The 24,639-nt window shown below is 41.2% G+C and overlaps 1 non-coding gene across 1 annotated transcript; it reads left to right on the top strand.

The window, feature by feature from the left end:
* The first annotated feature begins 24,182 nt into the window (after nucleotides 1-24,182).
* On the top strand, nucleotides 24,183-24,281 carry LOC128044035 (U8 small nucleolar RNA). The gene has a single exon (XR_008199019.1). It is a non-coding gene; the product is annotated as a U8 small nucleolar RNA (small nucleolar RNA).
* The last annotated feature ends 358 nt before the right edge of the window (nucleotides 24,282-24,639 follow it).

The following is a 24,639-nucleotide window of genomic DNA, read 5'->3' on the forward strand; positions in this document are numbered from 1 at the left end:
CGATGCACACAGTTTGCACAGAGTTAACTTACACTTATCACTCTAAGCATTCTGACATTTTCTGTTTGGTCCATTTTGTATTCTCAGCTTGAATAAAAACTCGTACAACAGGGGCCATAACGCTTGACTCATGCATTTCCTTCCACAGCTCGTCCCCAAATCTAGTCTGGTGTGTCCATTTCACCGGCCGGCTGATGAATGTTGCTGACTGTTAATACAATGGCAGGACCATGGAGGAGGAATAGAATTTGATTAGCTGCATGGAATTGTAAATGTAGGCTCTTTTTCCTAACTGAAGAGTTATACTCTATAAAACTGGTTGAACTAAAGATTCAAATTAAAAATATAATTAACATTGTGATATGTTATATAGGAAAATTAAGAGGATAAATGCTAAGAGTTCTCATCACAAGGAAAAATATTTTTTTTTTCTCTGAATTTGTGTCTATATGATGGATGTTCACTAAATTTATTGTGGTAATTGTGGTATTCACTTTGTGTGTACAATTCATTTCTTGCATGTCAGTCAAATAATGCTGTATACCTTAAACTTACACAGTATCTCAATAAAATTTGGAACAAAAAATGTATAAACTTTATGACATTCTCCACTATTCATTTGTTTATCCATCCATGCCTCAAACATTTATCAAGTGGCTACTATTTGTAAGACATTATTTTAGGTGCTGGATGTACATAGTCCATGCCCTCAAAAAATGTGGGCTGTAAGAAAGATAGGGCTTCCCAGGTAGCTGAGTGGTAAAGAATCCACTTGGCCAATGCAGAAAACACAGGAAATGTGAGTTTGATTCCTGGGTCAGGAAGATCTCCTGGAGGGGGGACTAGCAACCTCCTCCAGTATTCTTGCCTGGAGAATCCCATGGACAGAGGAGTCCGGCAGACTACAGTCCATGGGGCTGCAAGAGTCTGACATGGCTGAGTGATTGAGCACACGCACACACGCATGCACGCACGCACACACACACACACGTAAGAAAGATAATGGATTTCTCTAAACCAATAGTCAAATTGTGTAATTTTGATTTTACTGATACAGAGTTCTTGGGTATACTTTGTTTTCTTCAGTGTCATTCATTATACAATCTATAGTATGATCTAACTTTAAAAAAAAATACCAAAAGTGCAATTAGTGGCATCTCATTTACTCCCCACCAAAGGCAACCTTTGGACCTCAAGTGCATAGAATTAATCATAATTCTGGGTTCATGAAAACTGTCATCATTGGCCCATTGAAGACTCATCCATCTATTTACCTATCTACTATATCCCGGTTGATCTATAGACTGAATATTGTACCAAATATAAAACATCAATTGCAAAGTTATTGTAATTGAGGCAGCATTTAAAAATGTCTATGGTGAGGGAAATTACTTGTTAATTGATCAGAGGAATAGAGCGGAAAAACTGAAACAGACTAGTACAACTTTTTGTGTATCAGAATGGATATGGTGGATCACTGGAGAAAGGAAAGACAATCTAATCAATTGAGCTAGGAAAAAATGTGCATCACCAATATTAACTGCACATGGATTAAGAACTTAAATGTCAAAAGCCAACTTAAAAACTTTTTGAAGAAAACATAGGCAGGTCTTTTTCTAACCTCAGGTAGAGAAGTATTTCTTAAACAAGGTATAGATGTAATAACCATAAAGGAGGAGACTGATGAATTTGACTACTCTAAAATTAAGAACATGTGCTCATCAAGTCATCTTTAAAAATGGTAGAAGACAAGCTAGGGAACTGGGTGGAAATATTTGCAGCTCACATAACTGACAAAGATCAGAATCAAAATCATGTGAAGCAGTCCTTCTAATTAAAATTGATAAACATGCCCCTTTCCTTGGAGTCTTTCCAGCTTTCCGCTGCTATCTATTTTCCCCTGACTCTGATTCCCTCATCCAGCCAGCAACAACTAGATGTTGTCTGAATGAGTTGTTCATTTCTACCTCAGTGCCATTTCCTTCAGCTGGAATACAGCTGCCACCAGCTGGACCACTGACAGCCTGCACACTTCCCTGAGCAAAGTCCATCACTCCCAAGAACCTTCCTTGATGATTCCAGCTCACCATCACTTATGCCTTCAGAATTCAGAATCCATTCATACTTGGTTGCCATATTTAAATGCATCTTTTTTATTTTTTGAGGCACTTTTATCCTGTTAAAGTTTATACCTTTATACTTTCCCTGAATTTAAGAACTCTTGTCTTCCACTCTTCATGGCCTTCCTTCTGCCTGGCTTTTCCATCCCACAGCTTAGCACAATGCTGTGCATGTGATGGATACCCAGCAAGTGGCTGGCTGATTGAAAACATAAAGATTTTACTCAATTTCATCATAAGCCATTCCAAAAAAAGAACAAAATTAAGGTGGTTTTATCCAAGGAAATAAAAAGAAAAGACAGCAGTTCACACAAATAAAAGCCTAACAGGGATCTTCAACCAGTTATAGAGACATATGGAAGAGATTTTAAAATACCCATTTATGAAAAAATTGTGAAGGAGGAATAAAACAATGTAAGCAAGCTAAATTAAGGAAAAATTACATATTGGAGTAGAGAAAGAAAATAAGCAGCAAGTTTCAGAAAACACTTCGAATGGCAAACAAACTTTCAAATTGGATAGCAACAGATAAAAGTAAATGACTAGGCTAATTAGGACTATAAGCAAGCAATTGTTTAGAAGATAAAAACCCAGATGTGTTTATATCTCTTACTTTAGAAAAGCAGGTGGAGAGCTTCCTTTATCAGACAACAATTTTTTCACCTGGGACAACAGATGCAGGCAGTTTTTAAAAAGTTACCTGCAAACAAATTAGATGAGGCAGCAATTCTAGGGAGAAGGCAATGGCACCCCATTCCAGTACTCTTGCCTGGAAAATCCCATGGATGGAGGAGCCTGGAAGGCTGCAGTCCATGGGGTCGCTGAGGGTCAGACACGACTGAGTGACTTCACTTTCACTTTTCACTTTCATGCATTGGAGAAGGGAATGGCAACCCACTTCAGTGTTCTTGCCTGGAGAATTCCAGGGACGGGGGAGCCTGGTGGGCTGCCGTCTATGGGGTCGCACAGAGCCGGACACGACTGAAGCGACTTAGCAGCAGCAGCAGCAGCAATTCTAGATAGGCTGTGTTCATAATTTTTTGTAAGAAAAGAAGAAAGTGATGAATCATTCATTTAGATATTTTTAGATGGTACCAGGATCATAACAGTTTCAGAATGATTAGAATATAACAATGTGGGAATGAATCCATTAATTAAAGATCATATAGGTTGAGAAGGGGGGCGTCCCTGGTGGCAGGCGGTAAAGTATATGCCTGCAGTGCAGAAGAATGGGGTTCGATCCCCAGGTCAGGAAAATCTCCTGGAGAAGGAAATGGCAACCCACTCTGGTATTCTTGCCTGGGGAAGAGTTCCATGGACAGAGGAGCTTGGAAGTTTACAGTCCATGAGGTTGCAAAGAGTGACATGACTGAGTGACTAACACTTTATAGGCTGATAAATCAACAATGAAATTAGTTTGAGTATTTAAGATGTTCCAATTTCTTTGATTACTCGAAAATATTTGAATGAAGGTGATTATTTGTAAACTGAAACTTTACTAAAGCATTATCTTTTAGTAGTGAAATATAATAAAAGGGGAGTTCATCTGTTCTTCAGCCTAGGGCTGTTGAGTTAGGCACCAAAAGATGTTATTGGAAAACTGGTTCACGTATAAGGCACTTCCGTGACAGGAATCCTGAGGACAGCATTTCAGTAAAACCAGGCAACGTCTTTCCCATCCAGGTACCTAAGGTCAGCATGTATTTTGTGTTGAGACCTAGACAGCAACAATTACTGGGCAGTAATTCTATGCCTAGAGCTGCATGACAAGCTGTCAGGTTAAGACAGTTAGAGAAAGAAAAAGGTTTTCAAACATTCTGCATTCTCTACGGCACACAGTTGATTAATATAGATGCATCCAGTCATCCATTTAGTCATCCATAGAAGGTACGGGGTTAAACAAGCATGCCAGCTTTAGAATCTAACAATAAGGGGTCAAGTCCAGGCTCTGTCATGTACTTGCTGGGTGATCCTGGACTGGTGGCTTTCTCTTCCTGAGCCTCATCTGATGAATGAGGGTGGGAGTTTGGGGTTGTGATGGAATATCTTTCCTATAGGGTTATTGTGAGATTTAACTTTGAACATGCCTGTGAAAATATGTTTGCAGTCATTAGCATCATCTTAAATGAGAAACATCAAAGCACATGAGAACTGGAAATCCTTGAGATCTGGGAAGCAATAAACCACTGATTTTATTGGAAGTGGAACTTTGAGGAGATAATGGATCTGACTGAGCAGAAGGTAAGAAAGTTTAAACAGTAACTGGACTCTCTGTTTTCCAAGGAGGTTTTTGTGTATTTGCCTCCTGAAATAGATTAGACTTTGAAATCAGAGATTTGCATCTTATTTATTTCTATATCCCTAACTCTAAACAGAGCTAAGTAGCCAGGTATCTTGTACACACAGTCACTTAAATTATTAAATATATGTCGATGAAAAAGTAAAAATGAAAGAAGACAATAGCTTTAGGAGAAACAAAGTCAAGAAAAGCCTTTCTGTTTTTTAGTTCTTTTTATTTTGAAAACAGGAACCCCCTGAGTACATTAATTGTAAGAGGGCAGTGTGAATAGAGTAGGAAAGATCAAAGATTTTTCAGAGATGCACATATTATCTCCAGGGATGGAGAAAGGAGAAAGGAAATGAGATGAAGACTCTAGAGGGGATTTCACTGAAGAAGGGAAGAGAGGTTGGCATCAAGCGTGCATGGAGGAGGCCTGATCCCGGAGAGATAAATTTAAGGAAATTTTGAAGTGTTCCCTGTGGTGAGGAAGAAAGTTGACACACTCAAGTCAGACGGTTTCTCCCTTCCAGGAATGCAAGAGTTAAGCTTCTCCTTCTGGATAAGAGAGTGGGTTTTGAAATGGTTGAATGTTCCCTAAGAATTTAGTATGAGATAAGTAATGGATAGTTGAAAAGGACCTGGTGTAAGGGTATCAGTATATCAGGAGTGATGAAAAGGAAGACTGAGTGTGAATTACAGATTAGCAAAAATGGACCGGGAGGGCTTAGTGACTGGATATTTAGTTGTTGTTATTGGTGTATATGCAAGGCAAGAGTGGTATGCTGGTGCCTTGCCCAATTTTCACCTTGGATGGACCAACCCGAATGTTATTTTTTTCTTTCAATGGAAGAGGATAAGCAGGAAACCTGTATGCAACTTAAAACTTGCTTAGAAGTAAGCTTTTGAAATAGAAATGAGGAAATGTATATATAAATTCAGAATTGTGCTAAAGAAGAAATATTTCATAATTGGACCTCCAGAGGTGGCAGGGTTGTTTTGAGAAGAACGAGTTCCCAGCAGTACAGAAGCTCATCTAGATCAAAGGATGCAGTGATTGGTTTGGATTAAAACAGATGAAATTTAACTTCATGATTCTTGGGATAAGCTTGAATGGCATTCATGAGCATTATCACTGCTAAAAATAAGTGTACACTACTTCATGCCCAGCCACCTAATTTCTGAAAAGCACTTATTACTTTTATAATAAGAGTTAATATGTGAATACTTCATGCTTATAAAATGTTTCATTAATGTATAATACAGCAATTTATTTTAGATTCCTCTGTTATTAGTTTTGGTTACTCAGTCATGTCTGATTCTTTGTGACCCCATGGACTGTAGCCTGCCAGGCTCCTCCATCCATGGGATTTCCCAGGCAAGAATACTGGAGTGGGTTGCCATTTCCAATTTTCTCTTATTCAGAGTACAACGTAACAAACATCTTTGTACATGCTGCTTTGCTTGGTTATGTCTCTAGGATAATGAGGGACCTCTGTGTTGAAGGATGTGCACACAAATAAGGTAACTTCCTGAGAGGTTATATCAACTTACAGTGCCATCAATAGTGCATGAGAGCAAGCATGACTGTTTGATAGTCTCATATAACACATAACCACATCTTCAGTATGATGTAGAGAATAAAAAGCAAACTCTTTGACTCAGGCTTCCAAACAAGGAAAACTTAACACACTGAAAGGAAAATCAGACGGTACAAACCATAAAATACAATAATGAAGATATGTCCAAGTATATATTGCTGACACATAATGTGCTTGAACTGTTGTGTCAACCCATAACTTTTGTAAATCAGTTGATATGGATGGGTTTTGCATTTCTTTCAGTCTTGCCATGCATTGACTTATCTTGCTTAGTCGTGATCATGGTATGTTACAGTTCTTTTCTCCTTTCCTCTTTATATAGCAATCAATAATTTCTCACATTACTAATACAAAGTCCTAACAAATATCATTAAAAATAACTGCATAATATTCCTTTAATGGGATATGTTTACTCCCTTTAGGTTGTCTTCAGTTCTTCTTATCATTAGTAAGGCCCTGATAAACATGTTTTTGTGGCTCATTTTCTTCACGTTTAGCATTATTTCATTAAGCTATAGTTCTAGATTAAAATTACCAAACCAACAGGAATAATCATTTTAAGAGTTTGATAAATGTGACAAAACACTGCTTGTAGAAAAAGTTGCACCAATGAATAAGACATCCATTTCACCATACCATTGCCATATTGCTTTACCTTTTTATAACCTCTGAAAAACAAGTAATTTGATGTTATGGGATGCTGTTTTAAATAAATGTTTTTAATTTTTAGTGAGCATGAACATTGCATATCCCTGCCCTTTGTCCACACAAAAATTGTCCCTTAATTTACCGAACTTGGTTATTGTTGGATAAACCTTTGCTGTGGACTACGACCTGTGAATTATAGATTGTTTAGCAGCATTCCAGGCTTCCCAGGTGGCATTAGTGATAAAGAACCCACCTGCCAATTCAGGAGATGCAAGAGACGTGTGTTCAATCCCTGGGTTGGGAACATTCCCTGAAATAGGAAATGACAACCTGTTCCAGTATTCTTGTCTGGGAAATTCTATGGACAGAGGAGCCTGGCAGGCTACAGTCCGTGGGGCTGCAAAGAGTCAGACACGACCGAGCAACTAAGCACACACTAGCAGCATTCCTGTCCTCTACATACTAGATGCCAGCAAACCCCTAACTCATAACAACTAAAAATGTCTCCAGGCACTGTGAATCATATAATTGGGAAAAAAATCAGCCCTTCTGAATAATCTTATTTTTAGCAAATAAATGTTCAATAATGTAGTAAACTGCCTATTTAGTTGATCTGTTTTGGAAGTCCAGAGGTTTGTATGTAAAGTGAGAAATCTTCACTCAAAAATATGAAGTAAGTGCAATGAGTTCAGGCTAGAGAGTGAAGTGTTAATAGGCTCATGGAGGTCAGTTTAGAAGATTTCAAGATAGTGCTAAAGCAGAACAGAAAGGGAAACAGAAGCAGCTCAGGGAATTTAATTCAACTGCCCAAGCTTGCTTTCCAAGTAACTGGGACTATAACAGAATTCAAGTCTTTTTTTTCAAGCTAAAGTATAGTTGAGGTACAATATTACATGAAAGAATTCAAGTCTTTCCGCTCCTACTCACAATGTCCACGCCCCCACTGCCCTACCCCCAACCAAAGCCTTAGGTCTTTTCTTTTTTTTTTTTTTTTCTTTTAAATAATTTTTATTGGAATATAGATGACTTACAACATTGTGTTAGTTTCAGATGTAACACAAAGTGAATCAGTTATTCCTATACATACAAGATATCCACTCATTTTCAGATTCTTTTCCTATACAGACCATTATAGAGTCTTCAGAAGAGTTCCTTGTGCTATATTGTAGGTCTTTATCAGATATCTATTTTATACATGGTAGTGTGTGTATGTCAATCCCAATCTTCCAGTTTATCCCTACCTGCCTTTCCTTCCTGGTAACCATAAGTTTGGGGCTTCCCTGGTAGCTCAGTTGGTAAAGAATCTGCCTGCCATTTGGGAGACCCAGGTTCGATCCCTGGGTTGGGAAGAACTCCTGGGGAGGGGAATGGTTACCCACTCCAGTATTCTTGTCCGAGAAACCTCAGGGAGAGAGGAGCCTGGTGGGCTACAGTCCATGGAGTCACAAAGAATTGGACATGACTGAACGACTAACACTAAATAACCATAAGCTTATTTTCTACATATTTAACTCTGTCTGTTTTGTAAATAGGTTCATTTGTACCTTTTTTTAAAGATTCTACATGAGTGGTATTATATGATGTTTGTCTATCTCTGACTTATTTCACTCAGTAAGATGTTCTCTAGGGCCATCCATGTTGCTGAAAATAGCATTATTTCATTCAAAAATCAATATCTTTTTTTTTTTTTTTTTTTTTTTTACTTTGTGCCTTCTGGCTTTTATTTTATTTATTTTTTTTAATTTTAAAATCTTTAATTCTTACATGTGTTCCCAAACATGAACCCCCCTCCCACCTCCCTCCCCATAACATCTCTGTGGGTCATCCCCATGCACCAGCCCCAAGCATGCTGTATCCTGCGTCAGACATAGACTGGCGATTCAATTCTTACATGATAGTATACATGATAGAATGCCATTCTCCCAAATCATCCCACCCTCTCCCTCTCCCTCTGAGTCCAAAAGTCCGTTCTTAATTCCACACTACCTTGCAAGCCATCCCTGCTCTCCATTATAATCCTACTGGGTCTGTTTTGTTCAAGGAAACTTTTTCAGGAAATCTACCTGAGCTACATATCCCCTAAGACATGACTTTAATGGCATGGGGTTCTTCAGTTAACATTTGATGCTTAAATTGGTTGTCACTTGGACTCCAGGCTTGATCCCAATAGTTTAAAAATTCTTGGAGAGTACTTGGATAGAGGGCTGTGATCACAAAGGACACTCACAAAACACTATTAACTAGACAGCTTCAATAGCATCTTGAATTATTTTGTATGAATTAACATGGCCCCTTACCTTAAACTGGCCAAGCAGTGCTAAAGCCTGATGCAGACTTGTGCATTAAACACGTAATATGGGCTTCCCTGATAGCTCAGTTGGTAAAGAATCTGCCTGCAATGCAGGAGATCCCAGTTCGATTCCTGGGTCAGGAAGATCCAGTGGAGAAGGGATGGACTATCCACTCCAGTATTCTTGGGCTTCCCTTATGGCTCAGGGGCTACAGAATCTGCCTACAATGTGGGAGACCTGGGTTTGACTCCTGGGTTGGGAAGATCCCCTGGAGAAGGGAAAGGCTACCCACTCCAGTATTCTGGCCAGGAGAATTCCATGGGCTGTACAGTCCATGGGGTCACAAAAAGTCCGACACGACTGAGTGACTTTCACTTTCACTTACTGAAATGATTGAGTGAGAGTCTGAATCTGGTTTCTTGAGCATCACTTCCTCTGTGCAGCAGAGTCAGGTCTTACTCTTTGCACTGTGACTGCTAGAATGGAAAATCACTGGCTGCATTCAAGCTTGCATAGAGTGCCTACAACTGGTTTGATTCAGTCCTAGGCATTGCAGGTTGGGGTGGGGGAGGGGGTGAATGCAAAATGTAAGAAACAGTCTTGGGCTGTAAGGATCAAAACGATAAGAGATAGCAACCATTTGCAAGGAGTTTGTTTAGAGAGGTTCAGATGGTTGTCCAAAACAGAAGGATATTGAGAGCTCAAAGGCTACAATGTATTTGGAATTTGTGAAGAAATAGGATATTTCTCCTCAGCGCTCTCAATTCCTTTCCTGAAAATTTTCCTGCCTGAAGTTTCCTAAGCTGAAAATGGCTTCAGAAGATGGAGAGATGGCAGTTGTAGTACGTGAAAAGCAGAAATGAGAAACCATTTACCCTGCACACAGATTTTGAGCTTCTCTTTGTAAGGAACTATATGTTAGGTATTATAAGGGACTACAGAGCAAGTAGGATATGATTTCTGCTCTCAGTGGAGCTTACAATCTAATCAATACTTTTGATTAACCTCAAAAAGCAGCATATAAAGAGCTTTTTAAAGATAAAAACTTGAACTAGAACTTTAGCTCTGCCAATTTGTGACCTTGTGTATATTGCAAACGTATGGTTTATTGCTTTCCCCATCTGTAAAATGATATCAATATTTCCCCTTTATAGGATTCTTATTACAATAAACGGGACAATGCATTTATAGTACATGGGACACAGTATTCCTCTGTAAGCTCTGTGTTGGCTATTTAGACACTGAAGGCTTTTGAAAATTATTCTACACAGTAAGTACAACACTCATAATTTATCTAAAATTATGACATAGGTTAAAGTGAGAAACTTGTGAAACCATGCAACTTTAACTCAAAAAGTCTTAATCAGCAGAGAGCTTCCCCAGTTATCAGGTGGTTATGAGTTAAATGCACAAGGGAATGGATGAAAAGCTAAAACTAAGAAATAGATCAATGTTTTTGAAAGGAGTATCACCACATCTTCAGATTTACAAAAAGTGGAGGGAAATTATAATTGCAATGCAGTCCAAAGAAGATTAATTATTTTATATCCATTTCAGAGCAAAGAGTCAAAGGGAAATATGTGTTAACCGAGGTAATTACCTTGCAATGTCATCAGGGAAGGATTTGGGAGTAATGTGAAGTCATGCAACCTTCATCCTGGGTCCCAAGGCAGTGCTGGATTAAGTTTCAAAGGGACAGATGCATAAGAAGAGTCACAGTTACTTCCTCAAATCTGGGGTTAGGGCACAGGAGGAACACTTCTACGGTATCAATCACTTCTGGACATAAAAATGTTATATCCTCAGAGAAGGGGGCACAGTGCCACAGGAAAGCACCAATCCCACTAGATTTCAAGAAAATCAGCTTTTATGAGGAAAAGGTAAAAACAGACAGATCTTGGTCACACATAGGAAAAACAATTAATTTTAAAATATCAAGACAAATCATAATGTGCTCAATGTGAAAAGGGAGGACACATATTAGCGAGAAAGGAATTTCAATACATGGCTATTCTCTGCTAAGAATATTTAGGTAGAAAAGAAAGATGAAAGGGAACTCAATCTTTAATTAAAAAATAATTGTAGGCTAAAAAGACAATTCTTTCTCACAGAATAGAACACTAGTGAGTCACATAAAAACAATTCCTTAGAAGAGGGAAAAAGAAAAGGCTGGCATATCTCCTCAAGGATGTCTGAGATTTAGCAATGAGTTTTATTTCCCTTCTAAAGGCAGATACTTCAATTAGATTTAAAAGATAATACAGTTAGGTTTAGAAATGGGATAAATGTAAAACACAAATTGACAATTCAGAAATAGCCTTAAGATTTTCATTTAAAACAACTTCCTCCACTTTTTTATACTCATATTTTTTAGATATAAATGTCTGGGTCAAATTTGGGATTTCTGCATGAAACCAATTCATTAGCCTTAAAGAGCTATCTGTCCCATCTCATGTTTCATCAAATGTTTGAGAAAATGAGAATGAAAATTATCTGATTAAAAAAAAAAACTCAACATTTTGTGTTTCAACTCACTGTCATGCATCTTGAGTAGGCAGACATCTTAAGGTAAGTAACATCAGTGGTTTTGAACAAAAACAGAATTTTTTGTTGAACCTGAGTTGGAGCTTTTAAGAACAAATGTCACATTCGTTCCATTAATTTCTGAAATATACGGAAGCTGAAAGATTTTATGGTATTTGCAATATTCATGTACCCTTGTATATAAATATAATTTAGCAGCCTATTATTTTAAAAAAATTGCATAATCTTCAATCTAGTTGTAAGTTGCTCTGAAAATCCCATATATATGAAATGAAGTCGCTCAGTCGTGTCCGACTCTTTGTGACCCCATGGACTGTAGCCTATCAGGCTCTTCCGTCCATGGGATTTTCCAGGCAAGAGTGCTGGAGTGGATTGCCATTTCCTTCTCCAGGGGATCTTCCCGACCCAGGAATCGAACCCGGGTCTCCCGCATTGTAGACAGACGCTTTACTGTCTGAGCCATACACACAAAATATATAATTTTTCTGGTATTTCTAAGACATTTTAGATCTTATTGCCTAATATGGAGATAAATCTATTTAATTCCCATATAGCTGTTAAAATAAATCACAATGAACATTTTTCAGGTGTTTTTATAGTTTGAAAAATACTTTCCTGTTTGCTTTGATCCTCAGGATAACTCCTATGATGAAGATATATTTATTTTCCCATGTTACAGATGAGGAAACAGAAGGTTAGATGGAATGAAGAAAATCAGGTGGCTAGCAGGTCAGTACTAAGCCAGAGCTCAAGTCACACTCATTTAGCACTAGAACTTGTGCTATCCCCATTATAAGACCCTGGAGCCACCTGCAAGTAGAGTTATCAGGAAAGATTCATAGTGGAGATTATTGAGGAGCTCAACAGGAGTTATAAGGCACTTTGAGGGAAAGTTTGCAGAACACCTCAAAAGCAGTAGAGGAAAAGCAAACTGTGAGGAAGACAGTTCTCAACCAATGGTACCCGTGTAGTTTTCAGAGCATTTCATATACATTACATCTTTACAGCAACCCATTGAGACAAGGCTGTTATAACTAGCCCCGTCTCGTGTGCTCAATCATGTCTGACTCTTTGCGGCCCCATGGATGGTAGCTCGCCAGGCTCCTCTGTTCATGGAATTTTCCAGGCAAGAATCCTGGAGTAGAGGCTTCCCTGGTGGTCAGTGGTAAAGAATCTGCCTGCCAATGCAGGACCTACAGGTTCGATCCTGATCCAGGAAGGTCCCACATGCCACAGAACAACTAAGCCCAGGTGCCACAACTACTGAGCCTGTGCTCTAAAGCCTGAAAGCCACAACTGCTGCGCCCATGTGCTACAGCTCCTGAAGCCCACACAGGCGAGAGCCTATGCTCTGCAGCAGGAAAGGCCCTGCAACAGAGAGCAGCCCCCACTCACGGCAACAAAGAAAGGTCCGAGCAGCAGGGAAGACCCAGCACAGCCAAACTAAATAGATAACATTATTAAAGAAGAAAAAAAGAATATTGGAGCAGATTGCCATCTCCCACTCCAGGGGATCTTCCTGACCCAGGGATTGAACCCACATCTCTGGCATTGGCAGGTAGCTTTTTTTACCACTAGCACCACCTGGGAAGCCCTGTCTTATGGATGAAGAAACTAAGGTTTCTAGGTTTGAAAGTGAGAGCTGTATTTGGAATTTGAAACTTCTGGGCTTCCCTGGTGGCTCAGATGGTAAAATAATCTGCCCACCATACGGGACACCTGGGTTCAATCCCTGGGTTGGGAAGATCTCTTGGAAAAGGGAACTCACTCTAGTATTCTTGCCTGGAGAATCCTACGGACAGAGGAGCCTGGGTGGCTATAGTCCATGGGGTCGCAAAGAGTAGGATATGACTAAGAGACTAATAGACACACACACTCTTCCTTCAGTTTTCTTGTGTGTCCATCCTGTGGTTTTCAAAATACAGCCCCCAGTTCTGAGACCAGAAAATTGCTGATGGCTGCAAAGCAATCTATATAAGATGTCTGTAGGGCCTTGTTTTGTAACATCTTATTTATCCATTTCTTATGTATAGGCTCATTTCTTAGAAAGTAAAACTATGTGACTGATGAAGTCTTCAAATATGTTGATACTTTTCTTGCTAATACCAAGTTATTTATCCACTGGAAAGTATAGATTTATAAACAGTTAAAAGGAGTTTGTCTGCATAAGTTCATCAATGTATAGGAAGCAGTGCATCACATACCTCATTGACACAAATAGTACATTGAACCTTTGAGACACAAAGCCTCAAATTAATCCCTTTCTGCTACATTTCTTCTCAAGGTCTAGGGACCACTTCTTGCTGCACAATCCCTCTGTGTTGCAGCTATCCTAGGGCTAACACTCTCTGAGTTGGTTTACTTCACTGCTGCCAGGAATGAGCAATAATGGTTCTAGGAAAATGATGGTGAGAGAGTTTGAGGACAGCAAGACCCCCTACATCAGATCTCACCGGAAAGGCACAGGCAATGCCAAGACATGCAGTAGGCACAAAGATGCGATCAGAAAATCTCTAGAGAACTGTTGCTTTGTGTGTTTAAATCTTGTGTTTTTAGTTTACTATTGTTTCCAGTTGAAGTACATTTCGAAAGGAGGCATTGCAAATATTTAGGCCAGAGGCCTAAATCCTGCTCTGGCTAAGGACATAAAGGCACAGCTTTTAGTCAGTTATGTCACAGGTGAAAAATTGAGTTTTCTGTACCTATTTTATGCTTCTTTCAGCTGTTGTTAGGAAATGCAGTCCTCAAACTGTTCTCCACCATAAGTCTTTGCTCTAGGTGATTAAAAATAGACAGGGAGGAGAGAAGGATATCATTGCAGTTTGCAGGACATAAAAAAGGCACATGCTGCTAAATTGCACAAACCGCAGGGAACACTTCTCACAGGTGTTCCACTCTGCAGAGGTTACTCATTTGCCTCCAAGTGCAATCTAAGGTGTTGGCTTAAGGTTTCAAAGGCCCCCTCCCCCTTGCCCTATGTTTGAGGTACCTGGAGACCCAATACTTATCTAGGCTCAGTAGAAACCACACTGTTCCGGGCTCTGAAGTGCAGGGCCTTGGAAACTGGGTGTTTTCCTCATGGAAGGCTTTTGCCTCTGGAATTTCCTGCCAGTCCCAGTTTGCCAGAACCCCACCTCACTGACCTTCAGGGACTCACGAAAGACTCGTTTTCTATATATCCTACACTACAGGGAGAGACCTTACATCCATGATTTTGTAAGAATCAGTTTAAGGAATTAAAATAGCTCACCGTCTTCTGGGTTACAATGGTTTAATTTTGGTGCTGGCTTCCTGTTGCAATTTCAAATAGGGTAAAATGTTCAGAATAAACATACCAAATAAGTGCCTGCTCTTAGTAATGAGGAAGTGACAATGCCTACCCTGGACTTGAAGATATTTAGAATTCTAAAAATATAAAAATTTCTGTCTGATCATGCTCCTTCTTACACTGGTACCTTAGGTGCCTGCAATAACCCTTCATTCCGAGGCGGGCAAAAACCCCTCCTTTAAAGCTCAAGTATGATGTGCATGTGTGTTCGTCAAATCCCAAACCCACCCTGGAGAATAGCACTGGCTTTGACTAGACGTTCACATATTTACCCTGTACGGTTACGCCAAGGCATTAACAGCTGCTGGCTTAATTATTGATGGAGTTAGTGTCAATCATCTGAGAAGAGAATTAAAGAATAATATTTTAAAATCATCTGGTCCAAAAAAGAAAAAAAATCTGTTGTAAAACACAATTCTCTTGTCATTTATTCCTCTTGAACTTCTCCAGCCAAAGGAGTCATCTCACAAAACCTCTCTTCTAAAATTATTTTTCCTATCCGTAAACGTTTTCTGTCCGAGCGCTCTCCCTTTCAGAACCCAGCACTCGCTGTGTCTGCATTATTTTCGTAAGATGCCCTACATCAGGGGAACCGATGATACGGTATAGTTTTGATAACTCAAGCACGGAAGAGAAATACAGAGGAGCAAGAGCCCCCCTTTTAAGAAAAGAGCCCTTTAGATCCGCGGCGAGCCTGCGATGCCTTTAGCGCTGCGGGCCTTCCCGGCTCCTCCAAAAACGCGGAGGCTGCTTGGTGTGTCTTAGAGCCGAGAGCAGGTCAAAGAGGAAAAACAAATAGTTGTTCTAATGATCTCCAAAAAGAGAGTTTCACTCTGGTAGTATTTGAAAGATCCCGCCCCCTACTCCCCCCGCGCCGCTGGATACCCCGGTTTTGGGACCTCTGTAGTTGTCAAGAAATTTTTTTCAGGGACCAGGGCCCCGAGGCCGAAGACCGCGAGGACCCCCTCATTGGGACCGGGACTCCGCTCCCTCGCGGTGCGCGCACGCCTGGAAAGGCGGGATTTAAAGGCGGCGATGCTGCGGGAGACTCTGCAGTGTCAACGAAGCCCCGAATGGTCCCGCCTTATTCGCCCCAGGGTGTGTGCCTCGCAAGTCCCCGCCTGGTGAACCGTCTCCAGCTCCCGTGCGCGGGAGAGGCGTTGGCGGGTCCGACCCCGGGGGTCCGCGGCCAGGCCGGACGCCGGGCGTCTGCCGAGCCAGGCCCGAGCCCAGCCCCGGCCCGGCGCGTCCCGCGGGCTCCGGGCACACGCCCCTCACCTGGGCGAGGCAGGGCGCGCAGGCGCTCAGCGCGCGGGCCGCGGTGGGAGCCTGAGCCCCGCGCCCGCCCGAGTTGGACAGTTCCGGGGCCGCACCCGGCCGAGCTGTCGCCGCCGCCGCCTGGGCTGCCGCAGACCGCGGGAGAGCGTCTGCGCGAAGCCCCAGCGCAGCCCCGGCGGGACCGCCGCCGCCGCCGCCCGAGAGCGAGCAACAGCTTCTGGGCTGGAAGAGCCACTGCCCCCACGCACCAGCGGCCCGCGCGCGAAGGTAAGCTCCGGGCGCCCAGCCCGGCCGGGCCGGCCGCCCCCCGAGCGGGCGCCGCCTTCCCACGGGCCCCCGCCCGCCTCCACTGGGCGAGCCGGCACCTGGGCGCGCCGCCCGGGGGAAGGGCCGCGAGCCCCCCTCCCGATGGAGTTTGCACTTTGTCCCGCGGTCCCACTTGTAGAGGAGGATGCCCGGCCGCCGCTTGCCCGGGCTGTGGGCTGAGGCTCCAGTGAGCTTCTGGAGTTAGGACTGGGTCGTGGAAGCCGGAGGAGTGGAGGCGTCCCCAGTGTGGGCTCTTGCGCTCCAGTGCACCCAGACCGAGGGAGGATGGAGCAGGGCAGAGCAGAGCACCCGTCTGTGGTTAGCCGCAGTGCCTCCGCCACCTGGGCTGGACGCCTCTCCCTTTAGTACAGGGAAATGGGTAGTTTGGGGACAGAGGTGTGGGAGGAAGATAGCAACTGTAGCTTGGGATCCAGAAAGAGTTCTCCAGATGATTGAAGGTGAAATGGGGGCGGCGAAGCAGAAAGAAGGTCTCCAAAGTTTGTACTTGCTGGGAGCCCTAGGAAGAGTGGGGGTGGGGAGGTTCGGTTACCAAGCTGCAGGTGAAGGTGTCAGCACGGGATGGGAGGACACTGTGGGACTGCGGAAGGGACAAGGAGAAGGGGAGGGGGAGGACCATCTGCTTTGCCACGGTTGTTTGCGGGGGCCCGTGGGGAGAAGGAGAGCTGGCAGGACGCTGATTCCCTGGATCCTTCCACAGGCTCTGGAGGAACCTGGGCGTGGGGGGGATGCTGTGGTCCTTCAGGGAAAATAAATTGCCTTCATGCCCCTACAGCCATAAGTAAAAAATAAACAGTTTTGGAATGCCCTCAAAAGTTCTTGGATTAGGGAACGCGTCTTCGTTTTCCTCATTTTCATGCAGAAATGTGATTTGCAGTTCTCTTTGGTTTTGCTTTGCTCAAGAGCATCTCACCAAGGTGAACGCAAACTTAGTTAAGATGTGGCAAAAGATGCTCAAACAGAAGAAATAAAACATTTGTGTTGCAGGGCCCAGCTTAAAGCTTAGAAACTGGCAGCTACAGAATAGTGCATGAAGCTGTAAAAAAAAAAAAAAAGGCATTTGTCAAATTAAAAAGAAGGGTTTTTCACAAAGTAAACTATGTGTTAAATAAAGGATTTGGCTGGAAAGAACTCCCTTAAGTATTTCAGGGCCCAATTTCTCGGGTTTTCAGAGTCTTTTCATCTTATTTTGATGCCATATGTGCAATGAGTGTATGTGCTATCTCTTCTCTTCCCTGTAACAGATAAATGCCCTTTGAATGCAAATACGCATTGAAAGTTACGTTGTTACCTTAGGTTCTTAAGGTGGAAAAAATATTTGACTAAAGTGTTGGTTGTAGTTCAAATTTTATATTCTTATAAAATCAAGTATTTATAGATTTATAATTTACACTCCTACTTGTTTCCAGAAGTGATTTGAGGAAGCTTGGAATGAAAACCACAAATCAAAAAGCTGTCCTTATAGATCTGCTTGACCTCCCTTGGATACATTTGTAGTAAAAATGCGTTTGAGCAGGTGAATTCTCCTAATAAAGGAAAAATTACTGTTCTTTCTGGAGTCATCCTTGTGATATCAATGTTTTGCAGTATAATTCGTTAAGTATTCCATTTACATTGTATTGTTTTACATTATGTAAGTGATGATCTCTTTAAAGAAATTTAATAACCATTAAATAGCATCTATATTAAAATAATGTTGATATTTTGCAGTATTTTACCAATATATAGATTCACATAGCAAAAAAAAAAAAAAAAGTGAATTTTATGTGTTCTTCTTGGATTGAGGCAATCAAGGGAGGGGTCTCCTCTACAGTCAAACGAGAGCAGGAACTGTCATTAGTACTTGTCACCCAGACATGGCCAATTAGTGAGACCTGTCAGCAGTTGGAGGGTAACTTTATAAAGTGCAACTGTTATGTGAGGATTCATTAAAGTGTTCTCAGCATTTTTTTCCTCAGGCTGGTGACCTGGCTCAGAGACAAGAAAACCAAAAAAATCCTCCAAAACAAACACAATTCCAAAAGGTGAAATGTCTACATAGATAATGCTTTGTAGAGCTCCTACCATGGAAGAATCGAAAATCCATGGACTACCTCCCCAGCTGTAGATTTTTTTTTTTTTTCTTCCAGCTGAGTTTGAAGATATCATTGCTCAGTTTTAAACAGGAACAATTTATATTTTAAAAAAACGACCAATGAGTTTACTTCTCACTGGAGTGACTGCTTTATTTGTGAAAATCTTTGTTCACAGAAACAAACAGCAAAATTGGCTTTCTGCTGTGCGTATAAAATCCCATGTCTTCGAAGAGCTGAAGAGTGAGGAGAGTTTGTCCCACTGCTTTTTATTTGCTTTTGGGTTTTTATTGTGACCCCACCACCACCTCACTATTTCACTATATTTTACCACCTTCCCGACTCCGTCTCTGTTCCTGAGCGTCTCATACAGACTTTTTATCCTCCTTTTTCTGTTTTTTTCTTCTGCAGATTTTTCTTGATCTTCTTTTCCGTATAGATGACCTCTTTTTACTCTTTTGCACGTGACTTTTTATTCAGTGGTGTCCTCTTATTGGTGCTAGGTTATTTCCACTTTCTCTCCTAAATTTCATTTTGACATTTGAACCACCCATGAGGGGCCTTTATATTATTTTCAGGTGCTTCAAATCTAACAGGTGTAGCTCTAATCAATATCGTTCTCCTTACATGAACAAGGGTGACTCTCTGTCAATTTCTATACTTCTCAGTCACCTAGAACCTTTCCAATTTATTTTCTTCCCACACATAATTCACAGACAAATGCTGTCTCCACGATGCCTCACAATGCCAACTTCTCTACCTTTTTATTGCCACTGTGACTCTCTTTGTTCAGACTCCACTTATCTCCTTCTAGAGACTACCAGGATGTCTTCCTGACTAGTTTCCCATCTCCAGCCTCTCTCATTTTCAATCCATTTTACACTCGGTTTGCAGAATAAGCTCCTTAAAGCAGAGCCAAGCTCAGTCACTGGCTGATAAACTTCTTCTCAGTGCTCTACCAAGTGATATATAAACCTCTCTTTTGTCTGACATTTCAGGTCATTTGCAATCCAGCCCCAGAGTAGCTCCACATTTTTTACTTTGATCTCATAGATTCATTCAATATTTAATTTATTCAGTAGATATTTGAGTACTGACTACATGCCAGGCAGAGCTATAGGTAATAATTCTAGATGCAATACAATATACCTTGTATATTGCTCAGTGATATGCTTCAAATTTTCTTTTTCACTGGTGGGGTCCACTGTAAGAATATGTTATGTGGTTGATAAGGGGCCCGGGTAATCCCACTGGCCTCCCTTCCCTTAGTCTCTGAGGCATCATCACAGACTCATGAGTCTCTGTGAAGTGACTGGAGAATCACTGCCCTTGATGAAGGCAGTGTTCCCTCTGTACACAGCAGTCTTCCGCTTGTGCCATTTTTCTGCCTGGAGCAGACCTTTCCGCTTCCCCATTACCACTTCCGTCTGTCTGAGAGTCCGTGCAATTGCTACACGGTTCCTGATCTCCCTCTCAACTTCAGCTTCTGCTCTTCCAAACCTGGTTACACTTTGCTTGGTCTCCCCTTGGAGCACAAGTCCAGGTCTTCCTTAGGTGTGTGCCCTTTTTATTTTCTGCCCTAAGGGCATCAGGCTAACCATGCCTGGCCTCAGTCCTTCATTTCCAGAAAAACCCAGCTCAGGGCCTGGCTTCTCATGGGGCCACAACAAATAATTTAGTCAGATTGATGTCTACTTGGCCACTTAGTTCTTTAGTCCACCTTCTGCCTGTAACAGTTGTTTGTTTTTTATGCGTTAGTTTGCTTCTTACAGTAGAGCCAGTGCTTTGCAAACTTGAACATGCATCTAAATTATGAGAGGATCTAATTAAAATGCAGCTTTTGGTTCAGCAGATCTGGCAGGGCCGAGAGGCTGCATATCGACACGTTTCTCGATGATATTGAAAGAGCTGATCCTCAAACCACACTTTGAGTAGCAAGGTGGTAGTTCATGCTTCCTCGGCTTGAGGGTTTCTGGCCCTTCCTCCCTGCCAAGGGATTTTGCTACAGCTACTGTTTGCTTTGATGTTAGATGATTTTGAAGATACTTCAGGTCTCGCCATGCTCCCCATAGCTGAATGGAAGGTGCCACTATTCCCTTGTATTTCCCCCTTATTGTGTTGATAAAGTATCACGATGGCTAGTTCTCCCTATTTTATTTTTTCCGGCCAGTTCCTTTGCTTTGTTATATATTTCTTCTCCTTTCCCATTGTTTTCAGATTATGCCTGTTCTCCTTTCTCATTCTGCTATGATTTTTGTTGTTGTTCGTTTGCTCTCTGTGGTTCTTGAAATTCTCTTTGGATGCCTTGCCTGACTCCCCGCCCCAACTGTTTTCCAACTGCTTCCAATTTTTTTTTTTTTTTTCCTATGGAAGGAGCACTGACACCGGCGGGGGGGGGTGGGGTGGGGGGGGCGCAGATTCCAGCTCTCGGTCTGCCTTTACTGCTCACATGAGATGTTGGCAAAGCTCTTTCTTTTCTGGACTCCACCCTGTGGATGGACTGTGTGGGTTACACGGCTTCCTGGGTCTGCTTCAGCACCAGACGCCATGTGGGATCCTCACGTGGGGCAGAAGCGCAGGTTGAGGGAGGAAATAAGGATATTCTGATGACGCTGGTGTTGGTGCCTGCTCCCAGCCAGTGTTTCTGTTCCAGGTAAACAATCTGAACTTCTGTTGTTCTCTTACTACTCAGAGAAAGACTCATATTAAGAAAATAACTATTCTTTGGCCTTTGCTAATCCAGTTGTTTTCAACTGTGGCTTCACACTAAACTGAGGAGTCCTTGAAAAAAAAAAAAAAATACTGGCATTCTTAGCCTACCGAAAGGGAATGATTTAATTTATCAGTATTTTTTTAAGTCTCCCCAAGTGATTCTAATCTGCAGCCTGGGTGGAGAACTACAGGATCTGAGGGTAGTGAGGAGTGGCGCTCAAGAACATAGCGTCGTGCTGAGTCAAACCCTGGCTTTGTTCCTCACCAGCTTTGAGAGCTTGGGGATGTTACTTAAACTTAGGGCCTTGATTTCTTGATCTGTGAAGTGGGTTGACTTGCTTGTTGTGAGGAATATGTGAGAGCCAGAGGTGCAGTACTGTGTGCATTGTGGTTTATCATGACAACTATTCTGTTACATTTTGTATCTGTTGAATCACTAAAGGGTCAGTCATCTTGCCTTAACAGTTAATACTTTCACCCTCTGCTCAACTTTAACATATTCAGCACAGTATAATCACTTTGAAAGGAAATTTATGAGCATATTTTTCAGAAGTGGAAAAAATACAGCAGAAGGCGTACATATTAATAAAACCAATCACTTTTTTGTATTTGATGCATTTGGTATGCCACATCAACTGTATGATCTCATAAACAGTACAGATGAATTAAAATACATGCACACTGATACAAAAAGATGACCAGGCTTTCATACATACTTCCTGAAAAATGACTTAGCCCTTTAATAAAGACAGTTCTATCATCAACAAATAGAAAGGACTGAATATCATGAATCTTAGAGAGCATTTTATTTTAGAAATAAATATGAATGTGCTAAACATTTACATGTCTAAGTTTATAATGCGAAATGAAATTTAAAAATAAGAAAAGCACACACAGAGAGAGCCTATCTTATGCAAGCTAAAGCTAGTCAACTTTTTCTTCTCTTTTTGGCTGAGATTCTGAAATAGCCATTATACTGTGATGTCATTAGCCAGTCAAAATTGGACATAACCAATATTAATTGAGAACCTATATCCCCCCTTTGTTTCTGGACACATCTGAAAATAAATAAAAGGGGTATTCACTAGTTCCAGTGGGCCTGGCATAAGGACTCCATCATGAATATCAGGAGTTGTTAGGCTAATGAACTTTGGGTTTGAAAGAAATGCAGATGGGTACTATTTTTCATCTTTTTCTCTTAGAATAGAATGTTTTATCTCTGCATTATTTGCTTTTGATCAGTAAGAGTATTTTTCAATGAAATCTTCACTAATGTTTATTCTCCATATTGTCATTGTACTTTAGAAAATAACACAAGTTAGAAGATACTATGAAATTTTTAAAAGAACTTTTGAGTCATGCTAGGGAAAGGACCATTGTGAGAAATAATTAGCTAATTCTTTTAAATCTTTGTTTTAATATACTCATGTTAAAATTGTATAAAATTCTACATAGAGTTGTGATTTTTGATGTGTGTTAGTTAAAGTATTTGGTCTATTACGTATGGTATTCAGAATCTACAGACCTGGACTCTTGATCAACTTAAACTGTTCACTAATCATTAGAGTTCAGATTCTAGTTCAGATTCACCTCAGGCTTAATACATTGCTATTTCTGTGAAATATTAGTTAGGGATGTGGAAATGACTACTATTCAGTCAGAGAAAATTATTGTGTGTGTTGGGTTAAAAGGAATTTTTTTGCAATATTTATCCTTCATAAATTAGAGAAGTGAGACCTGTATAGAATCTAGGAAATTTAAAATCTGAGCCTAGGAAAGGTAAAGGTTACAAATGAAAGTAGAAAACTTCTGCTGATATTAACGCTAGAATTTAAATTTCACCCAGAAATTGTGTGGACTCTATACTGTCCTTCAATTTGATACTTTCAGTTCAGTTCAGTTGCTTAGTCGTGTCCAACCCTGAGTGACCCTATGGACTGCAGCACACCAGGCTTCTCTGTTCATCACCAACTCCTGGAGCTTACTTAAACTCATGTCCATCGAGTTGGTGATGCCATCCAACCATCTCATCCTTTGTCATCCCCTTCTCCTCCTGCCTTCGATCTTTCCCAGCATCAAGGTCTTTTCTAACGAGTCAGTTCTTCACATCAGGTGGTCAAAGTATTGGAGTTTCAGCTTTAGCATCAGTCTTTCCAATGAATATTCGGGACTGATTTCCTTTAGGATGGACAGGTTGGATCTCCTTGCAGTCCAGGGGACTCTCAAGAGTCTTCTCCAACACCACAGTTCAAAAGCATCGATTATTTGGCACTCAGCTTTGTTTATAGTCCAACTCTCACATCCATACATGACTACTGGAAAAACCATAGCTTCCCTGGTGGCTCAGATGGTAAAGCGTCTGCCTGCATTGCGGGAGACCAGGGTTGGATTCCTAGGTCGGGAAGATCCCCTGGAGAAGGAAATGGCGATCCACTCCAGCACTCTTGCCTGGAAAATCCCATGGACGGAGGAGCCTGATAGGCTACAGTCCATGGGGTCGCAAAATGAGTCGGACATGACTGAGTGACTTTACTTAAATAGCTTTGACTAGACAGACCTTTATTGGCAAAGTAACGTCTCTGTCTCTGCTTTTTAATATGCTGTCTATGTTGGTCGTAGCTTTTCTTCCAAGGAGCAAGCGTCTTTTTAATTTCAGGGCTGCAGTCACCAGCCGCAGTAATTTTGGAGCCCAAGGAAAAAAAGTCTCTCTCGCTGTTTCCATTGTTTCCCTATCTATTTGGCATGAAGTGATGGGACCAGATGCCATGATCTTAGTTTTCTGAATGTTGAGCTTTAAGCCAACTTTTTCACTCTCCTCTTTAATTCTTCACTTTCTGCCAGAAGGATGGTGTCATCTGCATATCTGAGGTTATTGAAATTTTTCCCAGCAATCTTGATTCCAGCTTGTGCTTTATCCAGCCCAGCATTTCTCATAATGTACTCTGCATATAAGTTAAATAAGCATCGTAGAATATAAGTTAAATAAGCATCAGGTAGGATAATTCTTACCTGTTCCTCCTCTTGGAGGGCAGAATAGAATGTGATTTGATACTTTAGAGGTGGGAAAGCTCCCTCACAATCTTAGAGAGAGGTATTACCTTGTATGTCATGAAAATTATGATGCTGAGAATAGGAATAGCATAAAATGCTATTGGTTGTATACACATAAATATACCTGTATATAAGCACCAGTATATTTTGATTATATATGTATGAGATGATCTCACCTTAAGCAGCTGGTTGTTATGCATGGTCTTTAATAATATTTGGAGATGCTGATGATTAAACAAAACTTCCCACCCTTGTTACTCTATTGAAGGTGGGAAGTAGGATAACCTAATGGTTAAGTTCAGCTTCTGGAGTCAGACTTTGTGAATGCAAATTCCAGCTTCTCTGGTCATTAGCTGTGTGATTTTTGACCAAGTTAATCACCTATCTGTGCT

This window comes from Budorcas taxicolor, chromosome 2 (genome assembly GCF_023091745.1).
Source record: "Budorcas taxicolor isolate Tak-1 chromosome 2, Takin1.1, whole genome shotgun sequence".
Lineage (NCBI taxonomy): Eukaryota > Metazoa > Chordata > Mammalia > Artiodactyla > Bovidae > Budorcas > Budorcas taxicolor.